The sequence below is a fragment of the Zingiber officinale genome, chromosome 1B (genome assembly GCF_018446385.1).
Source record: "Zingiber officinale cultivar Zhangliang chromosome 1B, Zo_v1.1, whole genome shotgun sequence".
NCBI lineage: Eukaryota > Viridiplantae > Streptophyta > Magnoliopsida > Zingiberales > Zingiberaceae > Zingiber > Zingiber officinale.
The window spans coordinates 96,113,263-96,136,767 of NC_055986.1; the positions used below are offsets into that span (position 1 = coordinate 96,113,263).

A 23,505-nucleotide genomic window follows, 5' to 3' on the forward strand; every position below is an offset into this window, starting at 1 on the left:
AGAAGACTATGTAATGAACCACAAGCTCATGAGTAAAATTATTCTTGAAGAAATAAGAGAAGACACGTCTACTTTAGTACCAACGGTACAAGATGAGATACCACAAAAAACTGCAACACGTGTCACAAATGATGCACAATTACAGGTAATGCCTCGTCGTAGTGGGAGGGTTGTTAGGCAACCTGATAGATTCATGTTTCTGGGAGAGTCTTCGAACTTAATCCTGTTGGTGTTGTAAGGTTGCAAACATAGTCCTACATTGAAAACACATGGGAAAGATCATGAGTTTATAAAGAGAAAGATATCTCCATTGGCATGAGGACTTTTGGGGAGAGCCCAAGAGCAAAGCCATGAGGGCCTAGGCCCAAAGTGGACAATATCATGCCATTGTGGAGATATCTAAATTCTTTTCGATCCAACAATTGGTATCAGAGCTCGGACTGCCAGAAGGTTTAACCGCCGACTGTGCACAAGAGCTATGGTCTGATTGAGTCATGTGGGTACAATATTGACCTCGAACAAAGAAAGTAGGGGCTCTTATATTCAGATCAAGATGACTAGACACCGGGCAGGAAGTCCTAGTTACGACTAGGCAAGGAAGTCCTAGTAGGTCGGGTGGACCGAGGGGCAGGAAGACCTAGTGGGTCGAGGATCGGACGTGGGAAGCCTATGGTCCTTTGTTTGAGGGGGGGATTGTTGGTGTTGCAAGGTTGCAAACATAGTCCCACATTGAAAACACATGGGAAAGATCATGAGTTTATAAAGAGAAAGATATCTCCATTGGCATGAGGCCTTTTGGGGAGAGCCCAAGAGCAAAGCCATGAGGGCCTAGGCCCAAAGTGGACAATATCATGCCATTGTGGAGATATCTAAATTCTTTTCGATCCAACAAATCCTTGGTAAACATGAAGCTGATCCCTGGACATATGACGAAGCACTACAAGATAAAGATGCAACATCTTGGAAAAGTGCAATGAACTCTGAAATAGAATCTATGTACTCTAATCAGGTCTGGGAGCTTGTAGAACCACCAAATGATGTAAAAGTTATTGGATGTAAATGGGTCTACAAAAGAAAAAGAGGGATAGACGGGAAGGTGGAAACCTTCAAAGCAAGGCTTGTTGCAAAAGGGTATACTCAGAAAGAGGGAATCGATTATGAGAAAACCTTTTCGCCGGTAGTCATGCTTAAGTCTATCTGGATTCTTTTATCTATTGCCGCTCATATGGATTATGAGATTTGGCAAATAGATGTCAAGACATCATTCCTTAAAGGAAGTCTTGAAGAAAATATCCATATGAAGCAACCAGAGGGATTCATTGCGAAGGGCAAATAGCATCTTGTATGTAAACTCAATCGGTCTATCTATGGATTGAAGCAAGCTTCGAGATCTTGGAACATCTAGTTTAATAAAGTAATCCAGTCTTATGGATTCATTTAGTGTCCGGCTGAGTCTTGTGTATATAAGAAAAGTGATGGAAACGTGGTGGTATTTCTTATACTATACGTAGATGACATTTTGCTCATTGGTAACAATGTCAAAATGTTGTCAGACGTAAGGGTATGGTTGTCCGAATAGTTTGATATGAAGGACTTGGGAGAATGTGGGCATATTCTTAGGATTAAAGTAATAAGGGATCGCAAGAAAAAGATATTGTGTTTATCCCAAGCTTCATACATCGATACTATTCTAGCTTGTTTTAGCATGCAAAACTCCAAGAAAGGTTTTCTTCCTTTTCAGCATAGAGTACCTTTATCTAAAGGGATGTCTCCTAAAGATATCAAAGGAGATAGAGGACATGAAGGCAGTTTGTTATGCTTCGGCTGTAGGAAGCCTGATGTATGCAATGCTATGTATGATACCGGATATCTATTTTGTCGTGAGCATGGTTAACAGATATCAAAGTAACCCAGGACAGGGGCATTGGACTACCATAAAGCATATATTAAAGTACCTGAGAAGGACTAGAGATTATATGTTGGTTTACCAGGCAGATGATTTGCTCCCTATGGGTTACACAGATTCGGACTTCTAAATCAGATAGGGACAATAGTAAGTCAATCTCAGGGTATGTGTTTACTTTGGGAGGTGGAGCCATTACATGGAGGAGTGTTAAGCAGAAATGCTTTTCGGACTCTAACATGGAAGCTGAGTATGTGGCAGCCTATGAGGTAGCCAAAGAAGCTATATGGCTCAAAAACTTCTTGATGGACTTAGATGTGATTCCTAGTTTGCCCAAAATTATCATAATTTATTGTGATAATAGTGGTGCAGTAGGAAACTTGAAAGAACCACGAGCCTATAAGGCAAGTAAACACATTGAGCGCAAGTACCACCTGATACAAGACATCATGAAACGAGGAGAATTGTTGTCGCCAAGATTGCATCAGAAGATAACCTGGCAGATCCTTTCACTAAGGCCTTTCCGGTGAGAGCTTTTGATAGGCATGTTGAGGGAATGGGAATCAGATGTATAGCAGCATATATGGCAGCATAGTCTTTTAGAATAAGTGAGAGATTGTTAGAATGTATACTAAAAGTCTATCCTTTTGTATAAACATTTATTTTGAAATGAGAATCACATTGGTCAAATATCTGCATTTAGTTAAATGCAGTTGTCCATTTAATTTATATTGTATATAACATGGTGTGTGGTGTCACACATAAGATCATGTTATCAGTTCCTTATAAATTATAAATAGTAGCTCACAACCAAGATGGATTGGGACAAATCATTGAAATGGTTGTAGTGTAATTTGGTATTAGTTTATCTTGACTATAATATTACACTAGTAAACTATGTGTGTATTGAGCAGGACCATTTGAGGTTGTTTCTTTTTATACTGACTGCATAAAAGAACAGAACCTCTGTTATTACGGATGCGCATACTCTTAATCCTGATATAATAACAAGCACATATACTTAGTATTTATTTCTCTAATTTATCAATGGGTGAGATTTATTCGTTAAATCAATAGGTCCGATAAGTTGGGAAATAATATTATTTATATGGTATGTTGTTAATTATAGAAGGAAACTGTGTCCTAGTTATCTAAGTTGATGGTGTCCCCTTGAGGAGCTCATAAGGATTATAATGTAAACCCTACAGGTGGACTTAGTCCGACATGATAATGAAGTTGAGTGGTACTACTCTTAGAGCTGGATATTAATTAAGTGAGTTGTCAGTAACTCATTTAATTAATGGACATTCGATATCTTAAACACAGGGAGACTAATGCAGTCATGATAAGAAGGAGCCCATAATGTAATATAGGATTGGTGCGGTAATTCAATAATCACTCTTTAGCGGTATGAGTTATTATTGATGAACTTGAGCTGGATGTTTGAGTCAAACATAGGAAGCTCAAGTCCATCAGGAGGCCAAAACCAATTCCTCCTCTCGGTCCCTATTGTAGCCTCTATAATGCCTCGCGTTCACCCGTTTTGATTTTCCTTCTTACCCAAATGAGGGGTCAGCCACATCTTTGCTTGGTGCCCAAGCAAGGGGCTAGCCTGTTAGTTAGAGCCCTAGAGCCAATCATTTGATGATTGTATTATGGACTTGTTGTATCATATTCTTATATAAATAAAGGCATTTGTTTTGGTTATTATACTTACTTGTATTGGTGTCAAATAAACTAAGTATAATAGCATCCTTGAGTAGATGGTTCTTACTTATATCAATCGATTGGTTGAATCGATAGTGAGATGATATAGGGAACACTACTCTTAATCATTCCTAGTCGAGTATTAACATTTAGGGACAATGTTAATGCAATAAGACTAGCATGTAGGTCAATTCGATGACTTGATCTCACAAGTCATGGATATAGAGATATCAAGTTGACACATGGGTATACATTGGAGAATGTATACTAAATGACCCGCCATGAGAAAGTATCATGGATCGTTATATGAGTGTCATATACTTTCTCATGTGGCTATTAGTATGACTACTAGTCCTTAGACCTGAAGTCACCATGGATCCCTACATAAGGAGTTATGTACTTTGGTTTTGTCAAACGTCACCCGTAACTGGGTGGACTATAAAGGCGATTACTGGGTATGTAACAAATTATGCGGAGGGATGTGAGTGATGTAGATGGGATCTATCCCTCCTATATGACGGGAGTGACATCGATATTCTTGATAGAGTGAGACCACGAAGTGCATGGCCATGCCCAAATAGTCAATATGGGATATTGAGCTCATTTGATTTAGTGAGTCTACTTGGAGTTCAAGATTTAGATTGGTCAGAGGATGACATGGTCTATGCCTCACATTGATCAATCTAGATGTCTAGGATAGAAGGACACTTGTCATATATTGTGACAACAATGGAGCTATAGCACAGGCGAAGGAACCTCGCTCACATCAGCGGACCAAACACATACTATGGCGCTTCCATCTCAATCGAGAGATTATCGAGAGAGGAGATGTGAAGATTTGCAGAGTACCCACAGAGGCTAATATCGCAGATCCCTTGACCAAGGCTTTGGCACAGAGAAAGCATAATGGTCACACTAGGTCATTGGGCCTTAGAGCCTACACTGATTTATTGATTAATTCTAGGAAAACATACCGGTTCCACTGTACAAAATTTTTTGTACAAGTGTCGAACTTTTCCTTAAATAATCTATTGTGTTCTTTAGAAGTTAAATTAGGAATCACAGACAGAACTTAACATCATTGATTCTAAATTTAACTTATCTGTTCTCAATGGTTTAGATTTGAATCCCAAGCGGAACTTAACACTATTGATTCAAATCTACCTAAGTTATTAATTCCATAAATACTAATTTCCAAAATTGGCTTCAAGGACTGCATGGCGAGGCACATGACTTTCTTGGATATGGGAGCAACCACCACCACCTAGGCAAAGCCTTTTAAGGAAAGCTAATATTTATTTCCTTAAATAACACTAGGTTAACCAAAAAGAGCAATCGAATCACAAATTCGAAAAAGAAGAAAACACAAACTCGAAAAAACTATTTTAAAAAACTAGATCTAATTGCCTCTTGTATTTAGAATTCTTACAAAGAAAATAACTAGTATGATACGGAAGAAAAACTACTAGTTATACCTTCTCTTTGTAAGCTAATAACCTCGAGATCTTCTGCCATATTCCTCGCCTCACCTTGGACGTCGTGTGGGCGACGATTCTCTAAGATGAACACCACCCAAAAGACTCCTTCCTCTTCCTCTAGAATTCGGCCACCACCACCACCAAGGAGAAGAGAGCAAAGGGAAAGGGAGAAGGGAGAGGGTCGGCCACCAAGAGATCTCCAAGCAAGAGAATAAGAGTTGTGTCTCATGAAGCCCCCTCACCCCTTCTTTTATATTACTTGCCCAAGGCAAATAAGGAAAAAACTTTTTACAAAAAATAAAATCATCCAAGAGTTTTTCCTTTTCCCTTTTTTATTTTTCCTTTTCTTTCCTCTTGATTGAATCAATCACCAATCAATGGTTGTGATCAATCCTATATGGTTTAGGATTAAGTTTGGCCGGCCCCTTGCTTGGGCACCAAGCAAGGTGTCCGGCCACCATATTTAGGAAAGGAATAATAATTTTTTTTATAAAATTTTATAAGAAAAAACTCTTATAAAATTTTACAAGCTCTCTTTCCTAAAGTAGGAGTTAAAAAATGAAAGTTTCTAAAAATTAAAACCATGTTTTAAATTTAAAAACTCTCTTATAAAATTTTCTTTTTTAAAACGATGATAGAAAATTTTAATTTTAAAACTTATCTCCCTTTTTCCTTAAACCATGAGGATGGTTAAAAAAGGAAAGTTTTAAAACTTTTAAAACTCTCTATTAAAACATGTGGCCTAATTCAAATAAGGAAAGTTTTAAAAATTAAAATATCTCTTTTAAAACTTATAGTTTTCTTCAAAGAGAAGATTTTAAAAATTCAAAACACCCCTCCTATTTGAATTAATCTTGGCCAGCCCCTACAAGCTTGGTCACCAAGCAATAGGGTCGGCCCCTATAAGAGGATGTGGCCGGCCATTGCTTGGTCACCAAGCAATGGTCCGTCCCCCTTCTTGGACACCAAGAAGAGCCTTACATTTGGATGGACTTGAGGCTATAATGAGGCTACGACAGGGACCTAGAGGAGAAATTGGTTTTGGCCTTCCGATGAGCTTGAGTATCCCGTATTCGCCCCGAATACACAACTCAAGTTCATCGATAATAACTCATTCCACTAGAGAGTTATTACCGCACTACCGCACCAATCCCGAATTACATTATGGGCTCCTTCTTATCATGAGTGTGTTAGTCTCCCTGTGTTTAAGATTACGAATGTCCACTAATTAAGAAAGTTACTGACAACTCACTTAATTAATATCTAATTCCAAGAGTAGTACCACTCAACTTCATTGTCATGTCGGACTAGGTCCACCAGCAGGGTTTAACATGACAATCCTTATGAGCTCCTCTTGGGGACATTCTCAACCTAGATAACTAGGACACAGATTCCTTCTATAATCAACAACACACACTATAAGTAATATCATTTACCAACTTATCGGGCATATTGATTTATCGAGCTAAACCTAACCCATTGATAAGTTAAAGAAATAAATATTAAATATATGTGTTTGTTATTATATTAGGATTAAGAGCTCACACTTCCATAATAACTAAGGTCTAGTTCTTTTATTAAGTCAGTACAAAAAGAACTTACCTAAATGATCCTACTCAATACACTTAAAGTCTATCAGTGTAATTTATTAGTCAAGATAAACTAATACTTAATTACACTACGACTATTCTGATAGTTTGTTCCTTTCTATCTTAGTCGCGAACAACTGTTTATAATTTATAGAGAACCGACAACATGATCTTCTGAGTGTGACACCACACTCCATGTTGTCTGCTATATAAATTAATTGAACATTTACATTTAATAAATAAATGCAGATATTAACCAATGTGATTCTTTTATTTCAACAAATAAATGTTTACAAAAGCTAGGCTTTTAGTATTCACTCTAACAATCTCCCACTTATACTTAAAGACTAAGCTGCCATATCTGTTGCCTTACATCTGATTCCCATCCCCTTCACATGCCGATCAAAAGCTTTCGCCGGAAGGACCTTTGTGAAAGGATCTGCTAGGTTATCTTCTGATGCAATCTTGGCGATGACAACTTCTCCTCGCTTGAGGATGTCTCGTATCAGGTGGTACTTGCGCTCTATATGTTTACTTGCCTCATGAGCTCATGGTTCCTTCGAGTTTGCAACTGTACCGCTATTATCACAATAAATTGTGATGATCTTGGGCAAACCAGGAATCACATCTAAGTCCATTAGAAAGTTCCTGAGCCATACAGCTTCTTTGGCTGCCTCAGAGGCTGCCACATACTCAGCTTCCATGGTTGAGTCTGAGACGCATTTCTGCTTAACACTCCTCCATGCAATGGCTCCACCTCCTAGAGTAAACACATAGCCTGATGTTGACTTACTATTGTCCCTATCTGATTGGAAGTCTGAACCCGTGTAACCCATAGGGAGCAACTCGTCTGCTTGGTAAACTAGCATATAATCTCTAGTCCTTCTCAGGTACTTTAATATATGCTTTACCGCAGTCCAATGTCCTTATCCAGGGTTACTCTGATATCTGCTGACCATGCCCACGGCAAAACAGATATCAGGTCTCGTACACAGCATTGCATACATAAGGCTTCCTACAGCCAAAGCATAAGGGACTACCTTCATTTCCTCCATATCCTTTGATGTCTTCGGAGAGATCTCTTTAGATAAGGCTACTCCATGCCTAAAAGGTAAGAAACCTTTCTTGGAGTTTTGCATGCTAAAACGAGCAAGGACCGTATCTATATATGAAGCTTGGGATAGGCACAACATTCTTTTCTTGCGATCCCTTATAACTTTGATCCCAAGAATGTGTGCACATTCTCCTAAATCCTTCATATCAAATTGTTTGGACAACCATACCCTTACGTTCGATAATACCTTGACATTGTTGCCAATTAATAAAATATCATCTATGTATAGTACAAGAAATACCACCACGTTTCCGTTACACTTCTTGTATACACAAGACTCATCCGGACACTGAATAAATCCATATCACTGGATTACTTCGTTAAATCGGATGTTCCAAGATCTTGAAGCTTGCTTCAATCCGTAAATGGACCGATTAAGCTTGCACACTAAATGCTCTTTGCCTTTTTCAATGAACCCTTTTGGTTGCTTCATATGGATGTTTTCTTCAAGACTTCCGTTAAGGAAAGCTGTCTTGACATCCATTTGCCAAAACTCATAATCCATATGAGTGACAATGGACAAGAGTATACGGATAGGCATAAGCATGGCTACCGGCGAAAAAGTTTCCTCATAGTCGATTCCCTCTTTCTGAGTATACCCCTTCGCAACAAGCCTTGCTTTGAAGGTTTCTACCTTCCCATCTGTCCCTCTTTTCCTTTTGTAGATCCACTTGCATCCAACGGCTTTTACACCATCAGGTGGTTCTACAAGCTCCCAGACCTTATTAGAATATATAGATTCTATTTCGGAATTCATTGCCTTTTGCTAAGATACTGCATCTATATCTTGGAGTGCTTCGTCATATATTCGAGGATCAGGTTCATGTTTACCCGGGATCAAGTCTGAAGATTCTCCCAAAAACATGAATCTCGCAGGTTGCCTCACAACCCTCCCACTACGACGAGGCACCGTCTGTGGTTGTGTATCATGTGTGACACGTGTTGCAGTCTCTTGTGGTACTTCATCTTGTACTGTTGGTACTGAAGTAGACGTGTCCTCTCTAATTTCTTCTAGAACTATTTCACTCATGGGCTTATGGTTCATTACATAATCTTCTTCTAAAAATCGAGCATTGGTGCTAACAATGATCTTCTGATTTTCAGGATTATAAAACAAACCACCTTTCGTTCCCTTAGGATATCCCACAAACAGACAAACTTCTGTACGTGATTTCAACTTGTCAGTATCTTCCTTCAGCACATGTGCTGTACTACCTCATATCCGGATATGATTCAGACTAGGCTTACGCCCATTCCATAATTCCATGGGAGTAGAAGGAACTGTTTTAGAAGGTACCATATTCAGAATGTACACTACTATTTCTAAAGCATATCCCCAAAACGAATTTAGTAATTCTGAATAACTCATCATTGATCTAACCATTTCCATAAGAGTCTTATTCCTTCGTTCTGCCACACCATTCTGCTGGGGTGTACTAGGTGCAGACAATTGGGATTGAATCTCGACTTCTGATAAGTGATTCCTAAACTCTCAAAAGAGGTATTCGCCACCACGGTCAGACCGTAGTATCTTGATACTTTTACCAAAACGTTTCTCCACACACTACAAGAAAAACCCTCATAGACATAGATGGAACAACATCGGTTTTAAGCAAAAACCGATGTCTTTGAGTATTTTACACCGGTTTTCCAAAAGCCGGTGTCTATAAGCGGAGATTTTCGCCCATAGACATCGGTTTTTTAAGCTAATGTATATGAGCGCCTTTTTTTTTTGTTAATAGACACCGATTTTAACATCAGTTTTTAAAACCCGGTGTCTATGATAAAATAAAATAATTTAATTTTTCCACCAATACTTAGTCGAAATTTGCAACACTTCAATATTTCCTCTAAACCTAAACCTATATCGCGCCGTCCACCATCTCTCTCAGCCTCATCTCCCTCTTCCCCTTCTTAGATCGATGCCCCTTCCTCTCCCGATTAGGATCAACACACGACGCCCTTGCTTCTCCATCAACCACACCGCATCTCCTCCATCTCCTCCTTTGGGTAAGAAGAGGCTGCCTGTGTGGCTTGGAGTCATCGCTGAGTCGCTAGAAGTCGCCCTCCTCCACTCTTTCTCGATCCCATCTCTAGTAACCTGGATTCCTCATCTCCTTCTTCTATTTGATCCCTCCTTGTCGATCCTCGTGTGGCCAGGACTGATCGGAGCTCCTTGCTTGCTGATTTTGCTGCTCATGGTAGGATTCGGCGTTGCCTCCGGGTGTGTTATCAACTAATCGATTGACATGGTGAGGGGGAAGACGCAGATGAGGAGGATAGAGAACCTGGCCAGCCGGCAGGTGACCTTTTTCGAGCACCGGAGAGTCCTTCTTAAGAAGGCCTTTGAGTTCTTCGTGTTGGATTAAAAAGGGGCGTTGTGTCCTAGGAACCCTAAAGATACTCCCGCTATGGGTTTAGGGCTGTTGCACTTCGATGGTCGCGTCATCGACGACGATGGACGACCCCTGCTGGAATCCGACGACGGCGAGGAGCTGATGCATGTTGAGCCTGGCGTCGCCGTTTTGGTGTCGTGTATGGCGATTTAAGCATCTCTTCTATTTATGTCTTCAAGAGCACCTTCTCAGGCAGGCTACGCCTCCATGAAGAGGATGCTGAGATTCTAGGCGCTCTTTCTCTAGTTTTCTGGAGTCTCACTCTCATCGCTCTCTGTAAGTACATCATCTTGGTGCTAGGAGCAGATGATAATGGTGAAGATAGTGACTAGATTTCAAAATCCGGTCCAGTATATTTGGGTCTTCCATCTTCATTTTCTCTCTTGTATATAGGCGGGACTTTTGCTATGTATTCATTAATGTTGCGGCATTCAAAGATTGGACTGTGGAGGACATCCCATGCTGCACATGAGCACCTGACTGCTTACGAGCTTGAAACTGACTGTGACGAAACTCGAACTAGTTTACGGATAAAGAAATTTCTCGAGAAGAATCAGACTTCTCGACTTTTGCTACTACTATTTACGCTATTAGGGACAAGTATGGTCATTGGCGATGGTTGTTTGACCCCGACAATCTCAGGTATAGTCGATTCCTGTGAAATGCTGCTTTATGTTCTAAACAATTGAGAAAAATTCTGAAGCTGATTAAAGTAGAAATTTCGCAAGATGAGTTAGTCTTAAATTGGTCATTGTTAGCATTAGCAAAAAGCCTGAAGTGGTTATATTGGGGGGTGAAATGTGCAAAGCTAAAAGATAATACATAAGTAACTAAACATTGTGGTTCTGGAGAAAAAAAATAAAAATCTAAAACATAACACCATGGGTTCCTTCAAAATGACATCGACAATTGGAGTTGTCAATTCTAGTATTTTCTTCATGACACTAACTTGAGAGCTACCTATGTGAATTTGTGTGTTTGACGTTTTCAATAATAAAAAAGGTAAGATATAGATTAAGAATATACTAGGGGCTCAGTTTGGTATTAGAGTATCTGAGGTTTTTTTTAAGAAAGAAAAATTGCACTGCATTTGCATGAAGGTAAATCCTATAATTTGAACTGACATTTTTTTCCTTTTCATATTTCTCTAGTTGTTTCAGCAGTTTCTGGACTCAGAATTAAGCTTCCAGGTCTTCATGAAGGTAAGAGCATAGCCTTTTTCTCTGCCTCTCCTCTCTGTCTCAAATTGTAGGAAGGATGAGCGTGCAATGTCTTCTGGCGCCATGAATAAGGCAGGCATTTCTGGCGATCTTAGTTCCATTTCTAAATTTCCTCAGATTGAGGTGTCTTCTAGTGATCAACCCTCGTCCAGTCGATCAATTCGACGCTTCGAGCCAACCAGTCAATTGGAGGACAAACTAGAATGCGTGCACAGGAAGGTCTTCGGCCGCTTTACTGCCCGCGAGGCTCTTCTGACGAAGAATTTTGGGTGAGCTTAAACTTATGTTACTGGATACAAGTCCCATTTAGCTGATGATTGATGCTTCTATTTGCTGTTTGTTTTCTGACAATTAATTTTTTCCTATCTTGAACATTAGAAAGCTTTCTGTGTTTTTTTGGAGAATTCATTGTGGTGCTCGATAATGCGCTATTTTCCCTCACTGATTGGTAAACTTGAACTTTTGTTGCCTCTGACTTGAATTTTCTAAGCATGAATTAAGGGGCTACCGGTAAGCTGTTTCTTGGATAGCTACATGTTGGTGCTTGAGGTTACCTATTTGAGTTGGTGATTACTAGCTGAGAATGGTTCTTTATAGTAATAATGTCCTGAAGGATTTGAATTATTTGAGGGGCAAATTTGAGTTACACCATTGAGGATAGTCAGATTGGCTGATGGCTCCTGTGTTGTTTTTTGCTTTATTGCTTATGTACTATTTGCTAGATTCTTCATCAGATCGAGATAGGCGACGAAGATGAAGAGTCTGAAAGCTCAGATTCAGAAAGTAATGATGATTTGGAATTGTCAAAAGTCACTGAAATGAGACTTCTTCCTTCAGATGCTGGAAAGTGTATCCTTGCTATCATGCATGCCTCATATTGTTAGTGCATTTTAACATTGTAATGGGTGTTTTGAAACTTCACAGGTTCTTTCTTGTTTTTACAGATGACAACACCAATATCAATTGAAGATGTTCGTAGAGAGGTCAAAATCCTCAAAGCCTTGTCCAACCATAATAATCTTGTCAAATTTTATGATGCATGTGAGGATGCACTTAACGTCTACTAGTCATGGTGTATGTCTTAATTAACTCTAGCTAGCTTAACAATGAGTAACAGCGTTTCTACATCTGATATTTGTTCCATGTCACAAGATAGAGTTGATATATCCAAAACTTTTTGCATGTAGTATCCTACTAATATGCCTCTTTGCTTTCCACTTTGTATCCTACACTAAGGGAAAATGATAATATTTTTCCATACAAATTTTAAAATGAACACTTCTAAGATGATGGGTAGCAATTTTTTTTTAAAAAAATTATGTAGTACTTCTGTTAATTTGGAACTCAACAATATGTTCTTCTCTTTTCCAAATTATGTGAAGGTGGAGAATTATTAGAAAGAATTTTATCCAGGTAAAAAAGTGATTTTATTGGCCATAATTTATATCTATTTGATTATTTTAATTTGAAAATTAATAACTTTTGATTGCTTTTTTCCCTTGTGTTCTCAAGAGGTGGAAGGTACTCAGAGGAGGATGCAAAAGCTATAGTTATTCAAATACTGAGTGTAATCGCCTTTTGTCATCTTCAAGGTGTTGTGCATCGTGATTTAAAGCCAGAGGTTTGTATCATAGAGAACTTTGATTCAATTTATGCAGATATGATATTACTTTAGATCTCTTATTTTACAGGAGAAACTTAGGGTATTCTGCTGTTCATTTCTTTTTCAACATATATTTTTCAGCGCTGTTAATATTTCTTCCTTGTATTTAACGACAGAATTTTATTTTCACCACCAGAGATGAGAATGCTCAGATGAAGTTGATTGATTTTGGCCTTTCTGATTTTGTTAAACCAGGTGAGCATTGTTTAGTGGCATGGTCTAGTTGATTTCTTTTTTGCTGATGTTAAACATGAAAATGTTATCCTATTTTGTTATGGGTTCCTTTTGTTGTTTTCTCTGGTACCATTTGTTGTGAGTTTCCTTTGCCATTGAAGTTTTTGAATGTGTCATTCAACCTATCATTTTCTACATTATATTTTAGGTATTTTACAGATTTTTACTGTAATGGAATAAAGTCCTCTTTTTTCAGCTTTTATTTTTTATGAAAGCATCATGTAAGAATTGTTGCATTAACATAAATCTATCAAAGTACAACAGCAAATGATGAGAAGTAATAATAATCTTGAGTAGGATATAAGTAATATTAGATTGGAAAGAGAAAAGTGGGAAGGGTTACAAACTAATAATTGTCAACATCGCGTGGCACTCATATTTAACTTGGCTACTTGGAAGACATTTTTGAGTTTGATCACCTCAAGATGCCAATTGAAATTGTTTCAGATTTTTCTAGCAGGTCTTTTCAATTATTCTTTAGTTGGCTTTGGATTTGTAGAATTTTATACAGTAGTTACTTGTTTGTTCACATCATTCTTGAATCATATGTCAAATTATTTTGTGATAACTTATAGCATCCACTGTTACTAAGAAACTATTTCGACCTGATAATTGCTCTCAATTATCCATACATTGATAACCCAAATATCCTCAGTTGATATGGGTTAGTGCATGAGATGGAATTTCCACAACAAACTTAAGCAATGCTAATGTAGAATGGGGAAGGATTAAATACCAGGTTTAACATGAAAACAAGATAGAAGTATTTAACAATATTAGAAGGCAAAATTTCAACTCAATGAATAATGCAGGCAAGTGTTAGATCTATGTGTCTTGAACGTTAAGGGATCTATAATGTATGGTGCCTTTAAACTAACAATTAAAGGTTCAAAAATTGATATAGCAATAGATGACTTAGAAGGCAAACCCAATATGGATATCTTAGAGCTACTACTCTACCAACCTGGTAAATGTGTGCTTAAATTTCAAATCTTGTAGACTTGGTATTCTTGATAAATCATTATCATGATTAAGCTATGTTGGTCTTTACTACTTGAGGCTTTCTCCAACCTAATAATTTAAAAAAAAAAAATTATTTAAAATTTGATTGCTGATTTGCTGAACCTATTCTTATCATATCTTAAGGCAATAGTACAACAAACATACAAACAGCGATTCCCGGGCAAACAATTTTGCACCCATCATATTCAATTCATCAAAACCTCGAAGTCTGTCTTACAGCAACATGCAGAACTTATACAATGGTTGTATACTCTATCTTACTTGTTTAATATTTTTTTATTGCATCGCACTTTTTAGGCGCTATCCAAAGCCCTAACAGAGGATCAGCTGTTTTATCTAAGATCACAGTTTAAGCTGCTAGCACCAAACGGAGAAGGTCACATATCGTTCAAAAACTTTCGAATGGTCAGTCTAGTCGAATTTGTTTGCCAATATCCAAAATGTGATTGTTCAGTTGCATACTTTCCTCTATCATTTACTTCTATGTCTATCCTTGTGCAGGCCCTATTGCAAAATGCAACCGAGTCAATGAAGGAGAGTAAGGTTATTGATATCTTAAATGTGGCGAGGCATCCATTCCTGCTGCCATTCTTTTTGCAGTTGCTAAGTTTCTTTTGTATGCCTCCACCATTACCATTACTACAGAATTTATATGCTGCAGTTTTGACCTTTTGCGAGGTAATATTCTAGGACTTCTGCAGCATGTATAATTCTTCTGTTTTTGTTCTTTGCTGTAGTTAAGTAGACCAAATGATAATTTTGTTTGATAGATTAGAACAATGGATGTTTTAACTCAGAAAACTAGGCATTTGAAGGTGAAAAGTGGTGAGATTAGGGAAATGAAAGGTGCAAGAAGAATGGAGCAGTATATCAAGTTGAGCAGATTATGATTCTCATAATTTAATGTAGCCTCAGCTTGATTTTTGACTCACGATGTTCTACCTTGATGTGTACAATATCTATTAGCTTTTGATGTAAAAAGAATGTTTGTATATTTTATGGATACTGTTATAAGAAGAATATTTATGTAATTTATGAATATTTGTGTATTTTATGGATACTGTTGAATGAAGAATATTTGTGTAATTTGTTAATATTTGTATCTTTTCTTGAATACTATCGGTTTTTCACTGTTTCGAAAATCAAATTTGTGTTGGTAAAAAATACTGATATTACATCAGTTTTCCACCGCTGCAAAACCGGTGTCATTAACTAATATTATATCGGTCGTATACCACTGCCAAAACTGGTGTTATTACCATATAATATTACATCGGTTTTACACCGTTGATGAAACAGTGTCGTTAATTGATACTACACCGGTTAATAACCGATTCGAAAATCGGTGTCGTTAAGTGATACTACACCGGTTTTAACCCGATGTCTAAAATGGCAGACCTTTTACATCGCCTTCATAGATATCGGTCGAAAATGTAATAGACACCGGTGGAAAACCGATGTCTATGAGGGTTTTTGTTGTAGTGACATCAGCCCTACATTTTTTGAACTTGTCAAAGCATTCAGACTTGCGGCGCATCAAGTAAATGTATTCGTATCTTGAATAATCGTCTATAAAGGAGACGAAGTATTCATAACCACCTCTTGCCTGGATAGACATAGGACCACACAAATCAGAATGAACCAGTTCTAGCGCATCTTTGGCTCTATACCCCTTGGCCTTAAAAGGTCTCTTGGTCATTTTACCTTCCAAGCAGGATTCACATGTTGGAAAGTTTTCCAACTCTAATGAACCCAATAGTCCATCGGCTACAAGCCTTTGAATCCTACTTAAGTTAATATGTCCAAGCCTTAGATGCTAAAGATATGTTTGGTTCATTTCCGAAGGTTCTTTTCTCTTATTAGAGTTAGAAGATGTGTTATTAATTTCCATATTTTGCTTTGTGGGAGAAATTAGATAAAGTGTATAAATTGCCAACCAATGCACCAGAACAGATAATCACCTTATTTCTCTTTATAACAACATTTTTACTAAAAGAAACTGAATATCCATCCAAATACAGTTTAGAAACTGAAATTAAATTCTTTCTAAAACTGGGTACATAAAGATAATTTCTTAAAATCAAATTTCTATTCCTATCGAAAGATAAGTAGACGTCTCCCACTGCAACAGCAGCTACCTTAGTAGCATTGTCCATGTAAACAGTTATCTCTCCATCAAATAGTCGCCCGGTTTCCTGGAACCCCTGCAAAGAATTGCAGACATGATCAGTGGCTCCCGTATCTACACACCAGGTGCTGGTAGATAACACCGCTAAACATATTTCAACTACTAGAGTATGAGATATACCTTTATTGTTCTGGTTACTACGAGGACAGTCCGCTTTCCAATGTCTAGACTGCTTGCAGATGAAGCACTTGCCCTTCGGCTTCTTCATTCCAGCTTTCTGTCCTGTACTCTTAGGTTTATTCACCTTCTTTGCTGAAAAGACCTGTTTCTTCTTCTTCTTGCCTTTCGACTTAGAAGTAGAACCATTTTCAGCATAGTGAATCTGAGAAGTATGACGAAATATTCCTTCTGTTGCCTGTAGTTCTGTCAGAAGTTCCGCCAACGTATACTCTCTTTTGTTCATGTTATAATTCAGGCAGAACTGCTCAAAACTTCTGGATAGCGTTTGGAGAATTATATCGACCTGGGTTTCCCCATCAATTTCTCCTCCAAGGACTTGTACTTCATTCAGATAAGCCATCATTTTGGGGATATGGTCCCTTACGGGTGTCCCCTCAGACATGGTGGCTGTCATTAGCTTTCTCATTGCCTCTTACCTAGCAATCCAAATCTGGTGCCCAAAGAGTTCTTTGAGATTGTTCATTATATCATAAGCTGTTGGTAAATCTTGATGCTGATGTTGCAATACATTTGACATAGATGCCAAAATGTAACATCGCGCCATCTCATCAGCTTTTACCCATTTCTTATGATACTCAATCTCCTCTGGGGTAGAATCACCGTCAGGTGCATTAGGGCAAGCCTCAATCAGTACAAACTTATAGCTCTCAGCAGTAAGAACAATGTCCAGGTTTCTTTGCCAATCAATATAGTTGGGACCAGTAAGTTTGTTCTCTTTTAGTATAATGGCTAGTGGGTTGAAAGTCATCCTAAGAATCACAAAAATAAACTTTGGTCAAGACTCTAAATTTAGAATAATATTGATTCCTCAAACAATACTATTTTAAATTAACCAACATCTCAAATCACCGTGAATATTGCATGACACGTTAGTGTGGACGTATACAAATTCAACATTTGTAAGAGGAGGGTATGACCCATTAATTTTATTATCTTGTCATCCTAACTTTATGATAAATAAAATTAATAGTTGATTTCACTTTGGTCACACAAAACAATAGTAGTGACTCCGTTGGGGAGGATACTATTGAATGTGTCTAAGTGTATACCATTACTTGATACTAAGTCCATTAAATAGGATTGTGCCCCTTCAGTTGGAAAAGATAACACACTCCTAAAATATTTCCTATAACCATCCATAAAAGGAAGTTTGATCTAGTGATCCGCAACAAACCCATCCGTTGTGGAGGGAGGCACTTAGAGCCAACACGCAAGCTTGTTGCATCACTTACAAACCAGTAATGGAGACCATGGGATTTATTAAAATCCCTCTCCCACTTAGTTATTTAAAAATGAGGATTTTTAACCTATCCTATCATACATCACATGTATATAAACATCACAGTAAATAAAAGTAATAAATTTGGAAATTAATTTTCCAACTATTATGGCATTTTCCATCACTGTCTTCAGTATGCTCCAACCCTAGTTGCTGTCATCTTTAGCCACCGCCATCGGGTCGAGTTGTTGCATCCATCTTGCTTCTTATTCCGCTGCGCCTCTAGTGCTCCAAAAGTACCATGCCTTGCAAGAATCCGATCCGAAACAAAAATAGAATTTTACATATATCGATCCTATATTCCACGAGGGAATGTACATGTAATCTAGATCGAACAAAAATAAAATTCTAAAAAAAAATAATACAGCTCCTACTGTATTTTTATACATACAATCATGCACACAAATAATGCCCTTGACATGTCCAAGGGTCCAATCACACAGAATATCAATAAGCCATAATAGTTGGAGCCTACAACCAAAGAGTTAGCACATCCTACTATTTTCCTACCTAAATTATGTATGACATGTGCATAACCTATTTGAATTCTAAACATACAGAGGCAAACCCTAGCTCTGATACCAATTGTTGGATAATCCTAGGAAAACGTACTGGTTCCACTGTACAAAATTTTTTGTACAAGTGTCGAACTTTTCCTTAAATAACCTATTGTATTCTTTAGAAGATAAATTAGGAATCGCAGACGGAACTTAACATCATTGATTCCAAATTTAACTTATCTGTTCTTAATGGTTTAGATTTGAATCGCAAGCGGAGCTTAACACTATTGATTCAAATTGTTGGGTTTTTCGGGCCGCGAAAACCGCTTTTTCGCGTCGCCGAAACCCCGAAAGCCCTGACCACTGGATCCGTGCGAAGTGTTTATTGCAAAATTTACGAGTACGAGTTTACAACTTAGATCTACTCCTAGATCTACATGAAGAAAAGGTTATACCTTTGCGCGTGCCCTCGCAAATCCCGCTCGTCCAAGGTACGCCGGATCTCGAAGTTGTTGTAGCGCCCGAAAATTCTCAAAATTATTTTAGAAATATTCTATGATTTTTATGGAATTTTAGGATATTTTTACAGAATTTTTAGAATAGCAGAAGTAGCAAAAATAAATATAATCGTAAAATAGCCTACGCGGGAATTGAACCCGAGACCTATTGGGTCCTACGACTTAAGGTGAACTCTAGTAATCAGGTGAACCCAGCAAGGTCATGCTGAAAGGAAAGGGGAACAATTTTATTTAAGTTATAGTTGGGAGAATTAATCCACTTAATATAATAGGGAAAGGGTTAAGTGAAGAGTTATTTTTTTTACGTAACTTTCCTCACCCTCACCCTAGTCACGCCGCCCTATCTTCTCCCATTCCTCTTCTCGGCGCCAACCACAAGCACGCCTAGGGCTCCATCCCTAGGGTCCCGAGGGCTTCTTCCGGTGACATCTTGGATACGGGGGCGCTCCCTTCCGCGAGAGGAACGCATAGACGCGAGAAGATTGTCGAAAGGATCGTCTTCTCCGGAAATCTAGCAATCAGAATCGTAAGAAATCTAGCATAAGAGGTAAGAAACCCCTCACCTACAGTATAAGTAGCTTTTTATCCGTTTTTATGCTTCGTTTGTTAGTATACAAACCTTAGGCACATAGGATGTGTATTAGCGCACACCAAATGCTTGATAGTATGTATAGCACATTTGAAATGCAACTTAGGCATTTTAATGGATTAGCTAAATGCAATAGAAGCATTTATTCAGTATATTTAGTTTTAGTACAGCTTATATGAGACTACAGTCCAATGGGTGGGCTCCCACAGTCGCCTCTAGGTTCAGACAACCTAGCTCTAGGTTCAGATAACCTAGAAATAGCAAGATAAGTAAAAACAAAATTCAGCTATAATCAGTATTTTATTTTAGCAATGGCACTGTACCGGATTAGATATCCATTGGGTTGGGCTCCCACAGTCATCCCTAGGTTTAGATAACCTAGTAACCCTACTAAATTCGGGACTTGCAACCCCGGGTCTAGTTAGGGATGCGCGCATAGCAAGTACAGTTGCCGGGCCCATCAGCAGCATGATTATGTATTTTTATCTAGTATGATAATAGCTTTCAAATTCATGATCAGTTAGGTGATTATATTTTTAAATCAGTTCTAGCTCAGCTTTAGTTTAGCTCATTATGTTCAGTTTAGTCCTTTCTTATTGACATTTCAGTTATAGCCATGATTAGCTTTTGGGTTTCTATGTTTTGCATGATAGTATGCCATGTTTTGCTATGTTCAGCACAGATTTCAAATAGCATGTTTTAAAAGCATAAATTGCATCTTATGCATGTTTTGTGAGGTAGATGGTTTCTTACTAAGCGTAAAGCTTACAGATACTTCTTTTCCTTATACTGCAGATAAAGGGAAAGGAAAGATGGACTAGTGGAGGCTGGAAGGCAATGCAATGAAGATGTGTGTGGAGAAGGAGTTTGGAATAAAGATCTTAGGGATCTAGCCAGTTTTGTTTTAAGCATTAGAACTCTGTAGTTTTTATTCGTTCCGCACTTTAGTATGTTTAAATGCCATGAACTCATGTACTATGCATTAGGCTATGCTTAGAATACTAAATATTTGTTGTTAGAATGTTTCCTAGCCATTTTAGAACTTGTATATGTGATTTAGGCATGAACCAGTGTTGAAATCAGAGCCCAGCTGCGAAATCAGAAACCCCAATCGATCAGCCAATCGATTGGGGGTCCTCAATCGATCAGCTGATCGATTGGGAAGTTAGGTTTTGCGAACAGTAAGCTTCTGGATCGATCAGTCGATCGATCCAGCCGCATTCTGTCACGAACAGAAGGTTAATGGATCGATCGTTCGATCGATCGGGGAAATCGCCCCCGCGGACAGAGAGCTCTGGAATCGATCATTGGATCGATTGGCCATCCTGGATCGATCAGCCGATCGATCTAGAATATTACCCTGAGCACAGTAGCAATCTGAATCGATCCATGGATCGATCCAACAGCTTGCAATCGATTGAGTTGAGTCTGAATCGATTGTGAAGCTGGGTTTCGACCAGGAAACCCTGCAATTCAGCTCCTTGATCATAGGGGATGTAGGATATGCCATGTATACCCTAGATTGCACCCCTCAGCACATGTAGGACCAAGAACTTGTATTAGATTAGCAAAATTTTAATTTAGTTCAGTTTTTTCCGCACCTAGACTTAGTGATGGTCATAGATATAGCTTAGCACAGCATATTGTGACGGTCCGGCCTTACAACGTAGCCAGTAGAAGGCGGGTCGTTACAGAGTGGTATCAGAGCAGAAAGTTCCATACTTCCTACACACACATCAGCATTGAACCTGTAGCTTCCAAGTAAGAAACGTCTCTCACTTTATTATGTTCCTTCTTTGATGTTTATAGATACTGTAGCATGTTGATTGATGATAGTGCTTAACATGATAGTGGTAGTAGTTGTATAACCATGATTGCTTTAGTTATGTATGTCCCTTGTTCCTTTAGAAATTGCACGAGGACGCCCAGCTAGAAGGGCACCAGCTACTGAGCCCCAGCATGAGGCAGGCAGTTCAGTGCCTCCCCCAGACCTTACAGCATTAGTGGCTCAGTTACAGCAGCAGCTAGCTGAACAGCAACAGGAGATAGCCACCTTAAAGGCTAATCAGCAGAATACTCCCACTGTTACCCCGGAACCAAAGGTAGCAACCCCAGTAGTTATAGAGGTTCCGCCAGTCCAGTCTACAGCACCGGCAGCCCCAGCAACAGAGGCAAAGAGAGAAGCCTATCTGATCCAGTGGCAGAGAGTCAAGCCCGAGAACTTCTCAGGCACCAGTGAGCCATGGGATGCTCAGGCCTGGTTCAAAACACTGGAGAGCACGATGGAGCTTCTGGCCTGGCCAGAGCATGAAAAGGTGAAGTGTGTCTCCTTCTTCTTGACAGGAGATGCACGTATGTGGTGGGAGAGAATCAGAGCGAAGAGCCCAGTGAACCAAATGACATGGGCTGACTTCGAGAAAGAATTCTTCGAGGAGTTCTTTCACATGCGAGTCACAAACCGCCACTACGACGAGTTCACTGAGTTTCATCAGGGCAACCTATCAGTGGAGGAAGCCGTGAAGAAATTCAATAGATTGGCTCGTCTATGCCCTGAACTAGTTAGCACAGAAAAAGAACAAGTCCGGTTGATGCTCAAGATGCTGAGCCCGGAAATAGCGATGAACGTGGCTGGCGGTGTTCATAGGCCGCAAACCACCGAAGAACTAGTCAGCAGTGCTCTGACTACCGAGCACTACTAGAATAACATCAAGCAGCAGAAACAAGTCCTCTCAGAGTCCAAAGGACAAGGAGGCTTAGGTACTCAGAAACAACAGGGCCACAGCTCTAACTGGAAAGGGAACTCCGGCAACAAGCACAAACCAGGGAGTTACCCAAAGGGAGGACCAGCCAGCAAACAGCCTAGCTATCCCAAATGTGCTACTTGTGGGAAATTTCACCCAGGAGTTTATCGCAAAGGCACACGAGGATGCTTTGAATGTGGACAGGAAGGGCATATGGCTAAGCAGTGCCCGAACAAGACTAGTCTTCCTCTACCACAGCCGATTCAGTATGGAGGCCAGCCAGCTCAGTAACATCAGATGCAGGCCGCTCTAGATGGTCCCCACATCAGCCAGGGCAAATTAGAAGCTCCTCCAGCTATGACCAATGCGAGGATCTACTCACTCACCAGAGAGGACGTAGCAAATGCCTCGATAGTTGTTACAAGTCAGATTAGTCTTTTACAGCAAAGTACAACTGTCTTATTCGATATTGGGGCAACCCATTCTTATATATCCAGGGCATTTGCCGAGAAACTAGCGATACCTCCAGAGGTACTCCGTGGTCAGTTTTTGACAACACTACCTTCAGGAGAAATAATGGCGTCCACGCACTAGCTGAGGGCAGTGCCAGTCATTATAGCAGATAGAGAGCTCTTTTGTGATCTGATAGTGCTGGATATGACTAATTACGATGTCATATTTGGAATGGACTTCCTAATCAAATACGGTGCCTCTATCGAGTGTCATAAACAGAAGGTTATATTTCAACCTGAAGCAGAAGTACAATTTGAGTATAGCGGAGGACCAAAGAGAAAAGCGAAGAAATTTCTCTCAGCCCTGAAGGCACAGAAATTGTTGGATTCAGGATGCATGGGATTTTTAGCGCATGTGGTCAATGCCGGTCAGGACAAGGACCAACAGCTAGCAGAGGTTCGATCGTATGTGACTACCCAGCAGTCTTCCCTGAAGAGTTACCAGGCCTAGCACCAGACTGGGAGATTGAATTCGAGATAGAACTCATTCCCGGTACGAATCCTATCTCCAAAGCACCTTACCGCATGGCTCCAGTAGAACTGAAGGAACTTCATGAGCAACTACAGGAGCTGCTTGACAAGGGCTTCATACGTCCTAGTCACTCACCATGGGGAGCGCCTGTATTGTTTGTGAAGAAGAAGGACGGGAGCATGCGCCTGTGCATAGATTA

General features: G+C 39.2%; 1 long non-coding RNA gene across 1 annotated transcript; it reads left to right on the plus strand.

Moving 5' to 3' along the window:
* Nucleotides 1-10,696: 10,696 nt before the first annotated feature.
* On the plus strand, nt 10,697-11,631 carry LOC121979895. The gene is made up of 3 exons (XR_006111437.1): nt 10,697-10,829; nt 11,339-11,389; nt 11,525-11,631. It is a non-coding gene; the product is annotated as an uncharacterized LOC121979895 (long non-coding RNA).
* Nucleotides 11,632-23,505: the final 11,874 nt, after the last annotated feature.